At 38.1% G+C, this 19,958-nt stretch overlaps 1 non-coding gene across 1 annotated transcript; it reads right to left on the bottom strand.

Moving 5' to 3' along the window:
• Window positions 1–2,116: 2,116 nt before the first annotated feature.
• On the bottom strand, window positions 2,117–2,189 carry TRNAA-CGC. The gene has a single exon. It is a non-coding gene; the product is annotated as a tRNA-Ala (tRNA).
• Between the last annotated feature and the right edge of the window lie 17,769 nt (window positions 2,190–19,958).

The raw sequence follows: 19,958 nt of genomic DNA, 5'->3' as shown, positions 1-19,958 counted from the left end.
GGGGAATGGTCAACCGGCTTCAAGGAGAGAGGGAAGGGGGATAGCTTTGGTCTTGAAGGGGCCACTTTGGCTCACTTCTATCTCCTCTGGTCCCCTTGACTTAGTTTTACTTGGTAGCTAGCTTCATCAGCCCAATTTCCAGCCTCAAACTTCCTCAACAAGCTAAGGAAATGGTCCAAAAAGTCATGGACCATGGGGCATACGAATTTTGGTGCATTTGACTCAAATTGGACTTCAATTCTCACTTGAATCAATTCAATTCAGCCTCTATAAATTCAACCATCATACCCTCAATCAAATTAGCATTTTTCCTCGCCAATAGAACCCGCTTGCATCTCAATTTTGTGATAAAAATGGTCCTCTGAATTTCCCAGTTGAAAATGGCCATATTCCGAATTTTCACCAAAAATCTCAGTTTGCAGAAAAATCATCGGAGATTGAGTCGACGTTCTTAAAATGACTTGTGACATGGTAAAACTTTCAATTTTGAAATTGGATTCAAATTCTTGATTAATTTCAATCTAGCACGATTTTCGCGTGACCTAGGCTACTAGGTAGCTTTTAGAAATTTTTAGTGCAAGTGACCCGTGGTTGATTTTTTTAGAGCCACAATAAACCTCTTCGACATATTGACGACTCTCGGTGGTTGTGAAAATCTCAAGATTTTAAATATAGACATAGGATACCAAAACGACATAAAAATCAGTCTAGTACCGATTGACAAGAATTTTGCAATTTAGTGGAATCACCCATGTTTAGCCACACATCTCAGTCGAACCGACCTATCCCTGATCTTTAATCGATTTTTAATGTGCCGTAATGACCTTAGCAGACGAGCATGGTCGAGTAGTCGATTCCTGGTCGAATTCCCAAGTTTACTACCTTAAAATCTCTTAATAACTTTCCTAGATAGTTTAGTTATTTTAGGAATGATCAACTTTGAGAATAGTACTATAGGCGCGTCAATGAAATGCTCGATTTATTTAATTAAAAGCAAATTGAAAATCTCAAGATGTCACATCATAGCCTAGAAAAAATTGATGACAAGGGATCTTGAAGATCAAGTAGGGCGTCACCCCTTCTCCTTAGGCTTGCCACTTAAAGTTCCATAGGTTTTGACTCTTCAGTTTCTCGAAATCTCTAAACCTTTTCCGTTTTCCAATTTTACAGAGCTCTTTGTACTTCGAATTTGGAGAAACTTCCTTCATGAATGTTGTTCAAAACATCTTAATCTATACACATACATAAATTTCAGATTTTTTTTTAGGTAAAATGGTTGGGAAGATGGCCTAATCAACTTTTTTCTTGCATATAGGCTGACCAACTCTCTCTTTTTTTTTTTTCTTTTTTTTTTCGCAGAACAAGAAAATGGGGATAGGCCCAACCATTTCAAACCTATTTTCGGGTTGGGATTGCCCCTAAAGTTTCTAGGGGCGTGTCTGGATAGATTTTTCTCATGTGCTTTTGCTTAGTTTAAATTTGTGGCGTGAACACATTTTGACCTTTTTTTAGCCTGTAACACTTCAAACTTTCATGATATTTAAATGTCAGCACGTTATTCATATACATTTTCATATACTTTTTGAAATTTAGTTTATATTTTGAATTTTGGAAGGAAAGCAAAAAGTTACCTCTTACTATTCGAAAAAACAGTACCGCTCTAGACGTCAGGATTTCTACTGGTCATTAGATGAATTTTAATTGTGGTATTGTTCGCATTATCAAACTAACATTGTTAGTGTAAATGCTTGTGCTTTCTCAAATATGTTTTGGCATGTGTGCGCTTATGAAAAATTGTAAGATTCTACATAGGTAAAACAATGCCTGCTGATGCTTGTGGCTGTTCCATTTCAATTAACATATTCTTCGTTTTACTTATGTGCGTTAAAATTATATCACTATATTCGATAAGTCAATTACCCTTGCATGTCATGCATTTTCACAAGTGTTTGGGTCATCCCTATATCACCTATGGAGGAATGCCTCGTTCAGACCATGCACAAAATACTCGAACCCCATAATATATTTTCAGGTTCTGGAAGATGCCGACCAATCCTGCGATGGAATCGATCTGGTAGATTACTCTTTTTTGTCGGAATAAAAGAAGAAGTAAGGGTGGAGATGCGGGGAATCGAACCCCGTGCCTCTCGCATGCGAAGCGAGCGCTCTACCATATGAGCTACATCCCCAGATGTCATTGATTTGCGAGATTAAGTAATGGACTACTTGCCAAAGCCCCTATCACAAGACTAGCATTGTCGTCCAGTCTCGAGTGATTCCAGTCTTTTAACATTCGACTCTAGTCATGTTTTGTACTTTGCTCTTTCTTACTTTGAATTTTAGCCAAGCTTGGGTCTGTTTATTTTGCAAAAAATGAATAATTTAAAAAGCATTGTCTTAAAGATAATTTTTTATATCACTTATGAAAATGAATAAAATAAAATTATGTTAGACATAAACGAATAGTTCTAATCACGCATTGAAGAATAAAATTGAAGCATAGTTAGAATCACATATGGAAAATGGGATCAAACATAAATCTAACCTCTAGTCATTATTTGAGCTTTCGTTTGTTGGAAATCCATGAAAATTTGATGTCAATTCGACAGCGATTATGAGTGCACTCTACTAAGCTACTCCCCTCACATATTGATGGTGTTTTTTCAAATGAGAGGACTGGCATTAAACCTAGTGATTCACTTACAAAACGTACGATCATCATTTATATACTTCCTTCCATCAAAATGGTTTCCAAATGGACAGTTGTTACGAAAATATACAAATGTGGAAACCATAGAGTGGAATAATTGTCACTTAAAAGAGAAAAGTGGGTAAATGCCTAAGGATAAGTTTTTATTTAAAAACTATATCCCAAAAAAAAATGTAGGATTACATTATGGATGACAAATTAATCTCATTGTCTATGGAAATGTTTAGATATAAATTATTGTCTATAATGAAAATATTTATCATTGACTAATTTTTGAAAGCAATACAAGCGATCATTTATAGAAAAGTATTTTTCAAATTATTCATTTTCGCTAAACAAATTAAACCTCAAACCCACTTAGTATCCATAATTATTTTAGTAAGAAATGCTCACGTACCTATGATTCTTTTCAAGTTTCAATAATATGCATGTTCAAGGTTTAAAATTGATATCGCTAGAGCGTTGAACGAATTGAGATTTCGCTTCCTTCATGAACCATTTTTCAAAGAAAAGAAAGAAACTTGTATTTTCAAGTTATAGAATTTTCTAATTTAAAAGTTGGTGATTAGTAATTTATACAAAAGTAGGTAAATTCCTTATGATGCCTTTTTGAACGAAGATATTGGGATGTTGGTGAAGTCCTTAAAATTTTGGAAGTTACTAGCTGCATTTATAAAATTTCAAAGATTTTGGTAAATTACTAATGTATCGGAATATTAGTAAATTCCTTACAATTTTGTAACTTCACTAACCACATTTGTAAAATTTCAAAGAAGTTGGTAAGTTAATACTTTAGAGGAATGTCAGTAAATTTATTATAGTCAGGATCCTGATAAAATTTTGATAATTTGGTAATTTTGAAGAAATGATTCACTAAGTTATTGGGATGTTGGTGAACTCTATGTAATATTGGGGCTTATGAACCACACAAAGTACTTATTTATTGGGAGGTTGATAAATTCCTTATAGAATTTGGAATTTTACTAACCACACTTGTAAATTTCCCAAGAAATTGATATGTCTGCTAATTTAGTCGAATGTTAGTAAATCTAATATCGTGGTGGGTATACAACAGAACTCGATATTATTAATAACTTGCTGACAGATTACTTAACAAGCCAAATTATATATCAATGTTTCTTAAACCAACAGAATTGACAACTAACATGGAAGTTTTCAAATTTTAGGCCTACGTACGCTGGAATTTGCTCGTTGTGCTTGTGGGAATTTCAAAAGGGGTTAAAAAAGTTTCACTTTCAATTTGATTAATTTGTTTTGCCATAGGACTTTGCTCTTGGAAACTCCCCAGTCTAAGCCGATACGCATCTATAATACATGACTCTTGCTTCTTTTATTTGGAAAAAAAAGATTTATCTATGCGAACAAAAAATGTAATTATCAAAGACATCAAATTATGTGCATATTGATATTCAATATAACTTTTGTATGTCCAGAATAGAAGACATAACTCATTTATTCTGTGAGTATAACTGGACTGGGAGTATATGATGAAGTATCCTTTCACAGAATGTTATCTATCGTTCTTCCGGAAGATGGGATTTTGAATTTCATTGGATGGTAAGAGCTACAAAGGGCAAGAATTAGGAAGCATGGCTCCTGAAGTTATCCTTTTTAGCGACCATCTACTGTATTTGGATGGAGCACAATCCTATGTTTTCAAAATAAGTCAATTGAGATGCATCTTCTTTTAGCTAGAATACGTAAATTGTAAAAGATGGGACTTCACTTTTCCATAATTGTAGACCCTCCCAGGCAAATATTTTGTTGAGAACTGTATGGAGGCTTCCTACCTCCATGTTCTCGAATAATTAATTGTGTTTGTAATATTAAGGGATGCTTTTAAGCTTCCGTACTTCATCTTATTAATGACATATACATATTTATAAAAACAAAAATCATGTACATGTTTAGATTATCATCTCAGAAACTCCCCCGTAAGGGATCTTTCCTCAAAGCGCACCTTATAAGCCCACCTTGTATGCGGTTTCATAATACAAAGACAGACACGGCAACAAATAGTATTGGACATTGTCATTGCACTTTTAGGTTCATAGAGCTTTCATCCATTGAACAAAGTTACTGAAGTTTTGTGAGATTCACCGCCTTCCTCAATGCACTTTACTGAGTTTTTCCTTAATGTCCGAAGCTCTTTTACCGAAGTTCTGATCGTGGAGAAATTGATCCATCCTGCGCTTGATTTCTTCTCTCCTTATGATCCCGCTCTCCTCTTGATCGAATCTCAAATTGACCCTCCACATGTCATTAAGGAACTGATCGGCAAAGTATATCCAGCACAAGAAAGGGATGCCATTGCTCGCTCCTTCCATAGCGGAGTTCCAACCGCAATGGCTCACAAAACAAGCGATGGCGGGATGAGCCAAGACCTTCTGCTGCGGAGCCCAAACCACTAATTTCGCTCGACCAAAATCCTCTCTTTGAACCCTTTTAGAAATGCATCATCTTTCTCCCCGGTGGAGTCAGGCCGGACAACCCATAGAGGAATGACCTTTTGGAGAGCTCAAGCCCCAAGGCCAGTTCCTGGAATTGGTTTTCCCAAAAACTGTGAAACTGCCGAAAGCAACATAAATTACGGACTTAAGGGGTTGTTGGTCCAGCCATATCAAATAGTCCGAGTCTTCTGGCCAGAAATATCCGGCTGAGCTATCGAGCCGGTGGTTCACCAAGAGTGGGAAATAAAAGGAAATAGTATTTCCTAAAAAGATCAGAGGAAATCAGATCTAATTTTAGATTGATACGTCAATTAATTACGATCTATAATTAATGCAATAAATCAATTATCTTTTCAAGCACATCTTCCAACACTTCCCTTCAAGCTGGCAGCTTGTACATGTCAAAGACACCCAACTTGCTCAATAGATGTGTATGTTGTCTTTTACATAGGGGCTTCGTGAAAATGTCCGATGGTTGTTCTGTAATTCCAATTCCTCTAGTCTCGATTATTCCTTCTTGAATCTTGTCACAAGTGAAGTAACAATCAACCTCTATGTGTTTTGTTCTTTCATGTGCTATGGGATTTGTTGCAATTTAAGTGCCGCATCATTGTCATGAAATAGTAAGGTTGGTCCTTTATCTTGTACCCCAAGATCTAGAAGTAGCCTTCGTATCCACACTATTTCACCAACAATTTTACCCATGACTCTATACTCAGCTTCAACTTATGACAAAGACATAACGAATTGTTTCTTGAATTTCCACGAAAGTGATGGTTCCCTAAGTTTAATGCATAAGGTAGTGACAGACCTTTGACTCATAGGGCAAGTTGCATAATCCGTGCCACAATAGGTGGCCATCTTCATGTTATAGCCTCAAGAAAGGAGTATCCCAAGTCTTGGGCATTTCTTTAGGTACCTCACAACTTTAAGGGAATCATTCGTATGGGATAGTTTTGGGCTATGCATGAATTGGCTAAGTGTTTGCACTTCATAACATATATCATGTCTAGTCACGGTGAGGTAAATAAATTTTCCAACAAGTCTTTGGTAACTTGAAGGATCATCCCCTGAAGATGATAGACCTGTATCATAATTAGCTAAAATTAATTTGGCATTTTGCTCAATGGGAATAACAACTAGTTTGCATCCTGATAAACCCACTTATGATATAATCTCCATTGTAAATTTCCGTTGGCTAAGAAATATTCCTTGATCTGATCGGGTAATTTCGGTCCCAAGAAAATATTTGAGCAATCCCATATCTTTAATGTGAAAAGTGGCATGCAAATATTCCTTCAAACTTTTCATGGCTGATTCATCACTTTGATAATAAGAATTTCATCAACATATGTCATTAGATACATAGATGACATACCTTTTGTCCATATGAACAGTGCATATCATTCTTGGATTGTTTGAATCCTATGGTTGTAAGTGCATTGGTAAATTTAGCATACCAATGTCGGGAAGCCTATTTGAGGCTATAGAGAGATTTACGGAAACAACATACCCTAGACTCCCCTATCTCCATAAACCCTGTGAAAGATCCATATATATTTCCTCGTTTAGACCCCCATGAAGGAAAGTGTTGTGGACATCCATTTGATGTAAGGACTAATTATGAAATGAAGCAACTGATAGAAAGATCAAACGATGACATCCTTTGCAATTGGAGAGAAGGTCTTGTGATAATTAAAATCTTCTAGCTGGATGAATTCTTTGGCCACTAGTCGAGCCTTGTAGTGTTCAACTCATCCATTTGCTTTGTATTTGATCTGTATGCCCACTTGTAGCCAATCAGTTTGCGACGAAAGGGTAATGGTACAATCTCTCATGTATGATTCTCAATTAAGGCATGTAATTCTACTTTCATAGCCTATTGTCAGTGTGGACCACTAACTGCCTCATTGCAACCATAAGGTTTGTGTTTCTCAAATATCTAGCTAATGCAACACGTATGATATGATGATAGCCGATGAGAAGAAACGTAGGAGGAAATGGGATAATGAAAATCTGGTGTATCCATAGCAGCATAGACATAGTCTTTACTCCAAGGGGGTGGACAGGTTATACGACTGGAGCGCCTTGGTGCATTGGCCTAAGGCATAGAAGATGGTAGAGCAACATTGATATTATCTAAAGGAACATCTGGAGAGGAAACCACTTCCATTGGCACAACAAGATCCTCAATTAAATAATCTCTTACAAACAACTCGTTTAGATCATCAGATATTAGTGGCAATGCTGGAGATGATGTAGGATATACTAGAGGTGTAGTGGAGATTCCTAAATGATCATAAGATAAATCCTCATCATATTTGAATTAATGAGGAATTGTCGTCATTTCAAAATTCTCCACTGAGGATTCATCCTCATGAAAAGGAAATTTATCCTCATAAATAACAACATCCTTGCTTAAAAAAAATTCACTTGTTGATGGCTCAAAAACACGATACCCCTTTTTGGAGATTTGGTTATCCCATGAAAATGCATCGACAATCGTGGGGACCCATTCTATCTCAAAGTCCCACAATGGTGACTTAACATAAGTAACCAAAAACTCTTAGATGATGAATTTCTAGTTTTTTTTTTCCCAAAAGTAGCTTGAACGGAGTTCACCCATCAAGAATGCGAGACCACATGCAATTGATTAGGTAATTTGCAATGACCACATAATCTCTCCAAAGAGTTCTAGGAATAGAGGCTTGGAACTTAAGAACACATGTAACTTCCAATAGATGGCGATGTTTTCGCTCTACTATTCCATTTTGCTGAGAGGTATATTTGCAAGAACTTTCATGGATGATCCATCGAGAAGAAAACGGTGAATGGCATTCACTGTTGAAGAATTCTTTTTCATTGTTAGTTCTTATCCATTGAACAGATTTTCCAAACTGATTATGGGATAGAGAAAAGAACATTTTTAAATGATGGAAGACTTGACTTTTTGACTACATAAGGAAAACCTATATGGCACAGGAATAAGCATCCACAATCGTGAGGAAAAATCGAGAGCCATCATGATTTGCAATATGGTATGCTCCCTATACATCGGCATGGATCAGTGAAAAAATGCCCTTGGTACAAGTCTTACCTACTGGAAATGAAACATGTGATTTCTTTTCTAGAAGGCAAATATGACATTGGGATTAAGGAAAGAAAGCACTATGTCCCAATCATTGATGAAAAATGAGGTTCTTGTCAATGGGAGTAGCATTACACAATAATTTATTATTCAAATGATTGTAGGGTAAATCCAAATCGCTTGAAAAATTAGTCCAAAAATATAATCCTTTTGAGATTCTATTCAAGCTCATCAGTTTGCCAGTCGAATGAGCCTAAAAGAAACAACTATTAGAGTTGAAAGACACATGATAAGAGTTTTTGTCACATACTCTGGAAATAGATAAGAGGTTGAAATGGAAATCAAGAATGTAGAGGACATTCCACAATGTAATTAAAGGGCTAAGTTTTACTGTTATGTCACATTTCCATTTGGCAGCCGTACGGAAATAGGGAAAGATGGTCATTCATGGATATCATAAAATAAACTTTTATCACAGATAATGTGGTCACTAGCACCTAAATCAATTATCCATGCATCATTCGGTATTGACGTCATCAAGCAGTAAGATGCATCTAAAAAACTTCTGGTTTTGTCAAAAGTATCCAATTTCTTCAGGGCCTTCACGAGTTGCTAATATTGATCATGGGTAATAAGCTAATGAGCTTTATCATTATACTAGCCAATGACCTGTTAAACAGTTGCAAATTCTTTTTCCTTTTCCCCTTTATCTTCGGGATTTTCATGTAATTTCTAGCAAGTGTCAATTGTGTGGTGTGGTCGTTTACAGTAATTGCAGAATAATTTTCCCTTACCTTTAAAATTCGGCCCACTAAGCTTGGATGACATGGCCAAATGGGAGCTACTGGATTGGTTAAAATTTTGGATCGACGTGGCTTGATAAGGCCCGTCTAATCCAACTGCTGAAAAAATTGATTGGGAGCCGTCCAATCGCATGAGAAGATTTGAGCTGTTCATTCCAGGGTTTGAAGCTTTCATCTTCTTCCTTAGCTAACCCTAGAGCAGTTTGCCTCTTTCCTTCTCCGTGTATTTTGGGTGTCATCACTCGCTAGTAAAGGGTTGCTCAAGCAGGAAGATAGATGCTCTCCCCTGCCTTGGCATTTCTAACAAGGTGAGACATTGGCTCTCCTTTTGCATGACAAGCAAGCATATTCAACTGAATGAGGGTGCCAAATTCATGGCCAAAATCTGAGATCGAAACGAAAGGTATGATGACTTGAGATTTGCCTTGGAGAAGAAGTTGATGACTCATAAGCTTAGGTGTCCATGAAAGATATTGTCATCATTATCATAAGATTATCCTTGGAGAACAAGGGCGCGCATGACAACGCTTCTTGGCTGGGGAATAGTTTTTTTTTTTCAAAAATAGTTCTTTTCTATTTCTATTTTAAGGAACAATTTCTGAGTAAAAGAACCCGTTTGGTCACTATACAAAATTTATACTCTTGGAATAGAAAAATAATAGAAATGTGTTTCGTAACGCAACCATTTTTTTTTTTTGTATTTATTCGTTTTTTATTCTTGCTCACAGATTGTTGATCGTCAACTGCCGCCGCTCGCCGCCGACCCCCGCTGCCGTCGCCCGCCCAGCGGCGGGGGGGGGCGGCGACGAGAGGCCGGCGATAGCCGGCGGTGGCGACGGAGGCCGATGGCGAGCAACGGCGGAGGCCGGCAGTGGGCGGCGAGGCTAACTTTCTATTCCTTGGAATAGAAAAACAATTTGGCGTTACCAAACAAGTTTCTGTTCTTTTTTTGTTCCGAGGAACAAAAGAACAGAAAATTGGGAAAAACATAAATGTTGCCATGCATAGCCCAAGTAGGCCAAGTTATGATGGCATTATGTAAGTGGTCCAATGGGACGGATACAAGTAAGCCTCCAATCATTACATTAAGCCATTGGATGTGCCACATTTCCAAATAGGCGTGACACCTTACAACTTAGGCTTGCTACCTCAATGTCATAGCCTTGCCACTCCAAGAAATATGATAAGGTCATCTGGATGAGTGATGATGAGGTTGGTGCCTATAAGTAGGAAGAGCCCTCATTCTTTTCCATCATTGGAACCCCTTTTCCATTCACACACCATTCTCTCTCTCTCTTTTTTTCCTTTCTCTCGACCTTGCATCGCCGCCCCTTGTCAAGCTGCTCTCTCTAGGATTCTTGAGGTTTATCCAAGTAAGTAAGATCCTTATTTCTCCTCTAGGGTGGTATTCTCCATTGTTGAGTCTAGTTAGGTGGTTACCCATTAAGTCGTGGGTAGGATGTTGGATCTTTTGTGTGACATCCAGATTTTTCAACCCTGTCTTCTACTGAATAAATCGGGCATTTCATTGACGCGTCTATAGGGTTATTCTCAGAGTCGATCACTCTCGAGATAACTAGACTAGCTGGGGAAATTATTAAGGAATTTTAAGGCAATAGACTTGAGAACTCGATCGGGAATCGCTTCTTGACCGTGTCCATCTTTAGAGGTCACTACGACACGATTAAAAATCGATTTGAAATCGAGATAGTTTGGATCGATAGAGATATGTGACTAATCGTGGGTGACACCACTTGAATTAGAAAATTCTCATCGGCCAACACTAGATTGATTTTCTTATTGTTTTGGTTCCTGTGTCCGTAATTGAATCCTCGAGATTTTCACGACAATCAAGAGTCGCCATTGAGTCGAGTGGGTTCATAGTGGCTCGAAGAAAATCGACCACGGGTCATTTGCCTTAAAAAGTTCTGAAAACTACCCGATAGTTTAGGTCACGCTAAAAACGCGCCGAATGAAAAATAACCACCAATTTGAGTCCGATTTCATAAATTGAAGTTTTGGCCATGTCACAATAAATTTTAGGAGCATCGACTCGGTCTTAGAAGATTTTTCGGAGATTCGGGAAATTTTACGGGAATTGGGTTCGGATGTCACGGAAATTTGGCAGAAGTTCAGATTGGCTAAATTAATGGGAAATTTGACTTTCGGGTTGAGCCTGTGTGTGTCGGAGATTTATAGAAAATTTCTTGGGATTTTTCTATATCAAAATTTGACCTCAAATTGGAGAGATTGGAATTGAAATTTAGTTCGCCCTTAGTTAAAATCGAATCTTAAGATGGGGGTGTGCAACATTGGTATCAATTTGGATTTTTGGTGGATTCTTGAATGAGGAAAAATGCAGAGACGATCAATAAATGATCAATTGAATTTGTGAGAATCAAAGTGAGATGGAATCAAGAGAGAATGGTTGTGCAATTTAAGCCATCTCCCCAAATTCGTGTACCCCACCGTGCCACAACATTTGGACCATTTTGGCTTCAGAAGAGGGGATCATGTTGGATCATTGAAGACCAAGTAAATTATACATGGCCAATATTGATCTTTGGAAGATATTTGCAAAATATCAAGCTTAAGGGGCCCCTCACCTCTCATCACAATCCTCTCTCTCTGCCGCTTTTCTTGAGCCAGTCCCTAACGCCATTTACTCATCTCTCTCTCCCCTCTCTTTACTTCAACTTCACCGAAACTGCAGCATCAAAACCCCACAGAATCAACCCTCCATTTCCCTTTAGCTGCTGCGCGTCCATCCCCTTGCCGCGAGATCCCAAGCGAAGCCAGCAAAGTCCACGTCTTCTCTCCACCGAAACTGAATCATCCAGCGCCCTCCTTGCCGTGTCTTCACGCCAGCTCGTGTCTCCTTTGTGCGCAACTCCATCAACCGAAGAAGGCCGTCTCCACGCGTCCACGGCTGCTCCCTCCGTCTCCGCCAACTTCGTCCGCGCAATCCACCGAGTGCCTCACGCTGCCAACACACCGGTCAAGACAGCTCACGGCAGAAGCTGCTCCAACGTCGAAGCTGGCCTTCACGTGTCCTCAGCTGGAGCTCCTTCGGTCAACACTTCTCTCCGTGAAGCCTTGCTGACCAAAGAGCTTGCAGCGACGTCCACGTAACCTTCAGCCGCACCCATCGTCACTCGTGGATCAGCTCGCCAGCAAGCTGCGGAAAAACACGGAACAAGCCGTGAATTCACGAGTCTTGGGCTCAGCAGTCTTCGGCCCAAATCTGCAGACCAGCGAAGCCAGAAGCCTCGGCCCATTTTGCAGTCTTCAAGCCCAATTGAAAATTCACAGCAGCAGGCCCATCCAGTTCAGCCTTATTCAATTGAATTGAAGCCCAATTTTCCAGAACTTGAAGCCCAAATCAGTGAGGTCCAGCAGCCCGCTTCGCAAGCCCAGTCCAAAGTAAGCCCAGTCTTGAAGCCCATAATTTCTGCGGGCTTGCAAGAGTTCTTGGCCCGGCCCAAGTTCGGCCGCCGTTGCATCGTCGTCTCGGTGTCCCGGTCTTCGTTTAGCACAAGTGAGTTTTACTCACTAATGCTTTATTAGTTTGCTAATTACGTTTAGGGGTTGGTTAGATTTAATTAAATGCAATTAGGTGGTTAGATTAGTTTAGATCAATTAAATTAGAGACTTAATGATGCATGTTAGGTGATTATAAATAGACATTAGCAAGTAGGCATGCCATGTTATTTATAGACCGAGTCTCGGTAATTTTCTGGGTTCGTATCGGCTTCCAATTAGGCTATAACGAGCCTAAGTTGGATTTATTGCATTTATTTAATATTTTTCGTAATTATTTAATTAATTATTTATTTTCCGGAAATTAGGCTGGGATAGCCGACGGCCACCGAAATTTTGTGCTGATTCCAATGGTGCTTTCGGTTTATTTATTCGAGAATCAAATTATGAAATTTTAGTGAAATTGGTGAATATGAGAATTTGTCCCAAAATTGGGAAAATGTCGGTACTTGGAGGGAAAGTAACTGTGTGAGGTTATGAGTTGGATTAAAGATTGCCAGGTGGGGCCGTGATGTCACCAAGTTGAGAAAATTGCTAGGTGGGGCCGTGATGCCACCAAGTTGAGAACATTTGCTAGGTGGGGTCGTGATGCCACCAAGTTTAGAAAATTTGCCGAGTGGGGCCGTGATTCCACTAAAAATAAATTATGCCTATAGGGTCGTGATTCGGAGTCAAGAATGAAGAGTCGGGATGACCATGTAATGTTTTGATGACATATAATCGACTGAGTCGATTGATCATTAATTCGATCTGATTGATCATTAATTCGATCTGATTGGGTGATGTGATGTGATGATGTATATTTGATATATATACTAACTTGCAGGAAGGAGCTGAGGCCAAGGTAAGTCCTCTGACCCATCATGTGCTTAGGCAGCCCTTAAGGCGTATTTTCTTACTAATCGAGTCTTAGGGGGTAGGACTCGCTGAGACGTGGTCTCATTGGTTATTGAATAACCATTTCAGGACCCTAAGGAGAAGATGAGGAGGAGGAACCCGAAGAGAAGAAAGACTTTTGAAGAAGTTGATGACCCAAAGAGGGATTTTGAGTATAACCCAGATGTGGACTAAGATCCCATCCCTTTTGTAAACCTTGTCTTAGTGTAGATAGGTGTGAGACAAGTACGTTGTGAATAGTATCGTGAATATACTATGAGTTGTGCTGTTAATGAGTGTGGTTGTGAATTTCAATATTAAAAATATGGCCTGCTTTCCTATCCCATTGTTTTATTGTCTGGGGATTTATAACTGCTTCCACATGTGCTTAATAGAAGAAAATGGTCGGCGATACATAGTCCTGGGATATCGCATTCTAAAATCAACCAAGTAGAAGGATGTGCGCGCGTCCGAGGATCGGGGCGTGACATTTTGTATGATTTTGGTCATGATTATGTTTGAACAGGTGCTTGAGTCATTCACGCTCGAAATGAAGTTGAGGTTCATTTGGGTTGAGTTCAACACGAGGTAAAGTCGCCCAAGGTAGTGAGGCAAGGTCACTTAAGGCCACAAGGCCTTGGATCAACATTAAAGCGTGCCGATTCCAAGTCTCATTCAATGCAAGGATCACCCAAGGCAGCAAGGACTTGGAACAACATTGAGGCATGCAAGTTTCAAGTCTTGATTGGCACAAGGATCGCCCAAGCTCACGAGGTCTTGGCGGTTGAATCAAGCCATGAATTGAAGGTCATTCACGGCATGAAGTATGTTCATGTCGGGTCAAGGCCAAGGTCCATTGAGTTTAGGATCTTTACTAAAGCGAGGTGTACCTAAGGCTCAAGATCTTAGATCAACATTAAGGCGTGCCATTTCCGAGCCTTGTCCAATGCGGGGATTGGCACTAAATGATTGGTTCAAGTCACAAACAAGGGTTTGCTCCCAAAATGTTTATCAGTGTAGTGAGAGAACTCATCGCACACACGAATGGATGAGCACATCTTCGGGCCATATAAATGTCAACTAAGAGAAAAGATAAGAACCGACTATATGATTCATATATGTGTGCACTTAAAGAGGAAAAAATGTCCATCTCTACACAGTGTTGGTGACAATGCCTCGTTCATTGAACGGTATGCCTCGATTGAGCCGTGATACCCTAATTAAGCCTAGGATGCGTGGGTCTTGAATCCAAAAGCCTCGGGAAGCTAGGCCCGAAAAACCTCAATCAAGCTGAGATGCCCTAGTCAAACCAAGAAGCCCAACAAGAAGCTGGAAGCCCTAATCGAGCAAGAGGGCCTGGTTGAGCAAGGATGACGGCAAATTAATTTGCATGAGCATCAATTATACATAAACATGATATGTTGATGAGTTCATTATTAAGCCGAAAGTATCTTACATCGACATCATGTGTTGAGTCAAAGCATGACAAGTAATTTGCTATTGAATTGTCACCGACATTGTTTGCAAGTGTTGTACTTGCTAGGCTTTGATGATGAGTATGTTTTCCTATTAAAAAATTAAAATTTTACTTATTGAGTTTCGAAGACTCACTCCTTAATTTTTCAATGTAGCAGGCATGAAAGTCTCAAATTAGTTTTTGGAGTTATAGTCACACTAGAGGAGATAGGGTTTTCTCCTGGGCTATATGGAAACTTGTAGTGTGATATAAAAGGGAAAGAGGGCTTGAAGAGAAATGGCTTCTAAAAGTACTATTATAATATAAACTAGCATGTTCTATGTGATATATGTCATAATCCTTCAGCTGTTGTGTGTTTAGGGAGTTGCTTATTCACGTTTTCACATATACATTATAATAAGATAAAAAGAATTGGGATGTCGCGAAAATAACCCTTACCACTAAAGACCCTGAATATGAAGTTGAGGTCATTACAATTGTCACTTGTTGAGAATAAAGTAAATTAGTATATACACTGCAAAATCAGTGAGATGAAATTTATTTTTCTAATATTTTATGTAATCAATATTTTTCTTGCGAGTAATGATATTAGATTACTGCATGAGATAAAGCAGATATTGTCAAAAATTTTACATGAAAAACCTTGGTGAGGCATCTATTATTCTTGGTATTGAGATTATAAGGATCGTTCTCGTCTTATATTAAACTTATTTTAAAAGGCATATGTTGATTGTATTTTTGAAAGATTTAGTATGCAGTATTGCAAACTAGAAATTGATGTTGTCATTAAGGGTGAAAATGAATTTCTCATAATGTCCTCATTCAGATTTTGAGAAAGTCCAAATGAAGAATTTACCTTGGTTAATGCACTTGGAAGTATTATGTATGCTCAATTTGCACTAGACCAAATATCGCTTTTGCACTGGACCAAAATGTGTAGTATCATGGAAAAATGAGATATAGAAATCTATATCATCATCTACTATGCAAACAAGTTTATTGCCTACTTTTCAGGTTCTACTCGGGTTATTTGAATCCGAAATCTCATTAGGGAGTTGACCGTATCAAGACAATAACTATGCAATGTGTTTATCAATAATGACAAAGATCTCAAGAGGTCTAAGCATATGACAGTCAAGTTTTTTACCATAAAGGAAATAGTTCAAAATAGTGACATTACAATAAATTATATTTTCATAGACTAACTAATGGCCTTCACCCTAATAAAATGGAATGACATGTCATTAGCATGGTTTGAGAGCATTATGGGATGATGTTATTTAGTAGGAGCTGTTTTGTTTTTACTCTAATAATGTTTACATCTATGTTTGTTACATTTAGTAATATTTTGATATATATCAATTCTTTAGCATTCAATAAAGTGCTTATGTATGTATTGTTATCATTTTGAATACATATTGATGAAAATCTCAATGTATTGTGTATACCTTGAGTAAAGATTAGGGACATCTAGTTACTAGCTTTAAGCATCTGTAAAGAGTTGTTAACCATAAAGATAAAACATATGTAGGTTCAATGAAAACATAAAGATATTCTCTAATGATACATTATTTTTAAGAAAAGATAATGTTGACTAATAAAGAGGATGACACATAAGGTATTTCTTTCTATGATGTGTTATCCATTTGCCACATTATCATATTGAATTCATATCAATATATTTAAAAGCATTTGTGACCATGAAAGGTCTATGTGCATACATGCAGTTACTACCTTTATTCGATGTTTGAAAGTTTATGGGATCAGATTGACTATTGAGAATTATCTCTACACTAATATAAAGGTACGCGCATACAATAAAGTTTCACTTAATATAACACAAGTGGGAGAATGTAAGAGTTTTTCGATGTTGAATATATAAATTGACATTATAATTTACCATTTTACAATATTAGTCTAATAAGGTTTCATAATTAGTCCAATATGGGATTGATTAATGTGGGCCAAGTAAAACCCAGCCTGTGATGAGAGGGCATGTAGCTTAAAACTCTTTAAATAATGTTCAAATCTCTCATCTAACATTAATACAAAAAAAAAAAATCATAAGAAGTGTTTACTGAACGCTAAGGATGAGAAGCATTCTCATTGAGTAAGTGATACAAAAGATAATAAAAGAGAAGCACTTAAGCTTTGGATCGTCACTATTTCATGCCAAGAACAATATATTCCAAATCTTGTACGTAAATCTTTTTACTCATTTATATGCATTCTTGATTCTAGCTATGGAGATTTTGGATATATTTTCGTGGCTTACTTAGCATAAGACTAACACTCAAAATCTACTTAATACTTCTATCTTTGTGGGTTTATTGAAATGTGCAATAATATTTTGGGTATGGTGATTGTTAAACTTGTCTTGATGATCTTGTCCATATTCGTTCTTGCTTCATTCTTGTCGCGACCTACCCTCGGGAAAGGAAATAGGTTTAAGAGTATTGCCTAAAGGACGGACCCAAGGCCCATGATTAGGTACGGGCTCTCCCAAGCTCATACCTTGCACCACATTAGGGTATTCTTAAAAATTTCGCAATAAAAAGTCGATACTAGCCTATTGGGATTGGCTAGAAAGCAAGTGAGGCATGGAAGTGTACCTCACTTCCTATACAATCAGAGAATTTAGGATTGGACACTTAATTACACTAATTAACAAATTAGTGCCATTTCGGTACATAAATCTTGTTCATTTTAAAAAAAAAGATGTTTTTGTCAAGTAATATGGATTGATTTTATACATATCCACTAACATGTGAAATGATCATATGGGTGCACAATTATTAGAATAACAATTAGCAGCTAAGGAAAAGCGATCAAATAAATTGCACGAAAGATAAAAAATTTAACATCAATGAAAAGATAAATGTTGATCCTAACTAGACTAAAGGGAAGCCAAATTCAATATACCAAAATTGCATAATCAAGGGTATACGTCTTTAAGAACAATTGAAATCCCTTGGGCAGAATTCTAAATTGAAAGACTTTTTTTTTAAGGAGAAAATAAACCAAGAGATTAAGTTTAACCTTTTTGAAGATTTTTTTAAATTTTTTTAAATTTTTTAAAATTTTTGGATTTTTTTAGAAAAATTGAATTTTGGAATTTTCCAAAACCTTTTGATTTTTTTTTTTTTTGGTGTCTTTCTAATCACTATTGAAATTTTTAGAATTTTCTGAATTTTGGAATTTTCTGAGAATTTTTTAATTTTCCTTAATTTTCTAGTTTTTCTTTTTCAATTAATTTAAAAACTCGAATTTTCACTATTTTCTGAAATTTTTTTTTTTTTTTTTTTTTTTAATGTTCGTTGAAAGTTGTTGAGTTTTCGAAATTTTTTGAATCTTTATTAATTTTCTAAATTTTTCGCTTTTTTTAATATTAATAATATTTTTAATAATATTTTTTGTCTTTTCCTATTTTGTCTTTTCTACTGCACTTCCCCCTCGACGACTCCTCTGCACGCCGGAAGCCAACATTTGCTTTCTTTTTCTCTCTCGTTTTTATTTTTTTTTTTTTTACTTTTTGCTGCACAATTATTTCTCTTGCTTTTTCTTTTGTTTTTTTTTATTTGTCCTTCCCTGTGCCCATCTTCTTCCTCGACGATCTTCCTCAACAAGCTCCGGAAGCCACGCCTGCAACTTTTTCCAGAATAAAGGAAACTCAACGCAAACTCAACGCAACGTCTCTCCGGCCGCCGTCCATCACCGCCACAGAAACACGTCCACCCGTCGGTCACCCATTTCAACCATCACCAACCCCCGCCGGCCACCTATTCCGGCGGCCCCCAAAATTTCATGATAACCCATGCCGAAATGACTTTTTTTTTTTTTAAAAAGAAGTAATCCAATGAACAACAAGCACGAATACATAACAATAGGTAAGAGCATCCTAAGTAATGCGGCCTCGAACTGCTGGTATGTCGTGATGGATGGGTTTCCGAAAGGGAGCTCTCCGACGCGAAGAATGCATACGACTCGAGGGGATTTTTCCATCAAGTTGCGTGGAAACATAGAGAAAATACTAATATTAAACCAAATCCAACCAATACAGGACAAAATGTGAATTGATCTTGAGCTCTAACATGCATAGATATTTCGGCATTCTCTCAGGCATTCTATCAAACAGTCAGTACGCGATTTAACAAACATGTTCCAGAGCGAGATTTATTGCAACCTTCGAGCCAGAGATGATGCATCCAAGCTTAAATAGACGTGTTTCATACCGGATCCATCTTATTTTGCGACGATTCACTTAAAAATCCCGTATTCAAATTCGGTGTTCCTAAATGTTTCACGCTTCGTTCGAGCAAAACGTCGAGCAGTTGGTATGCTTTCATGAACTCGAGTTCTGGGTTCAAATCGGAAGCATTCCTCAACCTAAGCACGATGCATTAGCCTCAAAACATCATAAATCGTCCTAAACTCGTTTCGGCTTGTCGAGATTTTGGCCAAAAAGTTCTAACAGTTCAAGCAAGTTCCAACGGGAGGGGTGCTCCTACCTGGCTTGATGGAAAAGGATTGCGGCGGACGGCAGCTCTCGCGCGGACGACTGACAATAGCGAAGCTTTCCTTCGAGCTCCCTCTCTCCCTTCAGCTCGTCCTCTCCTTCTCTCTTGCTCTCTCCCGACCAAAAAACACCAGCGGAGAACCCCTTTTTCTCGCTCATCTTCTCCCTCTTTTGAGGGCCACCCGCCAGCGCGCATGGCTTTTGCCATCGCCAGCTTGCTGGCTGGTCTAACCCCGACCCGCAGATCATGCTGCCATCTTGCTCACGATCCTCTGACCCTCTGGTTTGTACGTTTCTTTTCTGTCAAAGCAAGACCGGCATGAGGGCATGAGGAAGAGAGGAAAGAGAGAGGGGCCGGGCTTGGTGAGAAAAGTGAGGTTGGGCTTGGGCCCAGGTGAAAAATTGATCCAGAGGAGAGTAGAACAGAAAAGGACCGGGCCTAGCCCGGTTCGCTCCTCTTTTTTTCGATTTTAAAAA

Source organism: Eucalyptus grandis, chromosome 8, assembly GCF_016545825.1.
Source record: "Eucalyptus grandis isolate ANBG69807.140 chromosome 8, ASM1654582v1, whole genome shotgun sequence".
Lineage (NCBI taxonomy): Eukaryota > Viridiplantae > Streptophyta > Magnoliopsida > Myrtales > Myrtaceae > Eucalyptus > Eucalyptus grandis.
The sequence above is the reverse complement of the archived record's forward strand: the minus strand, read 5'-3'. Positions and strand labels throughout refer to the sequence as shown.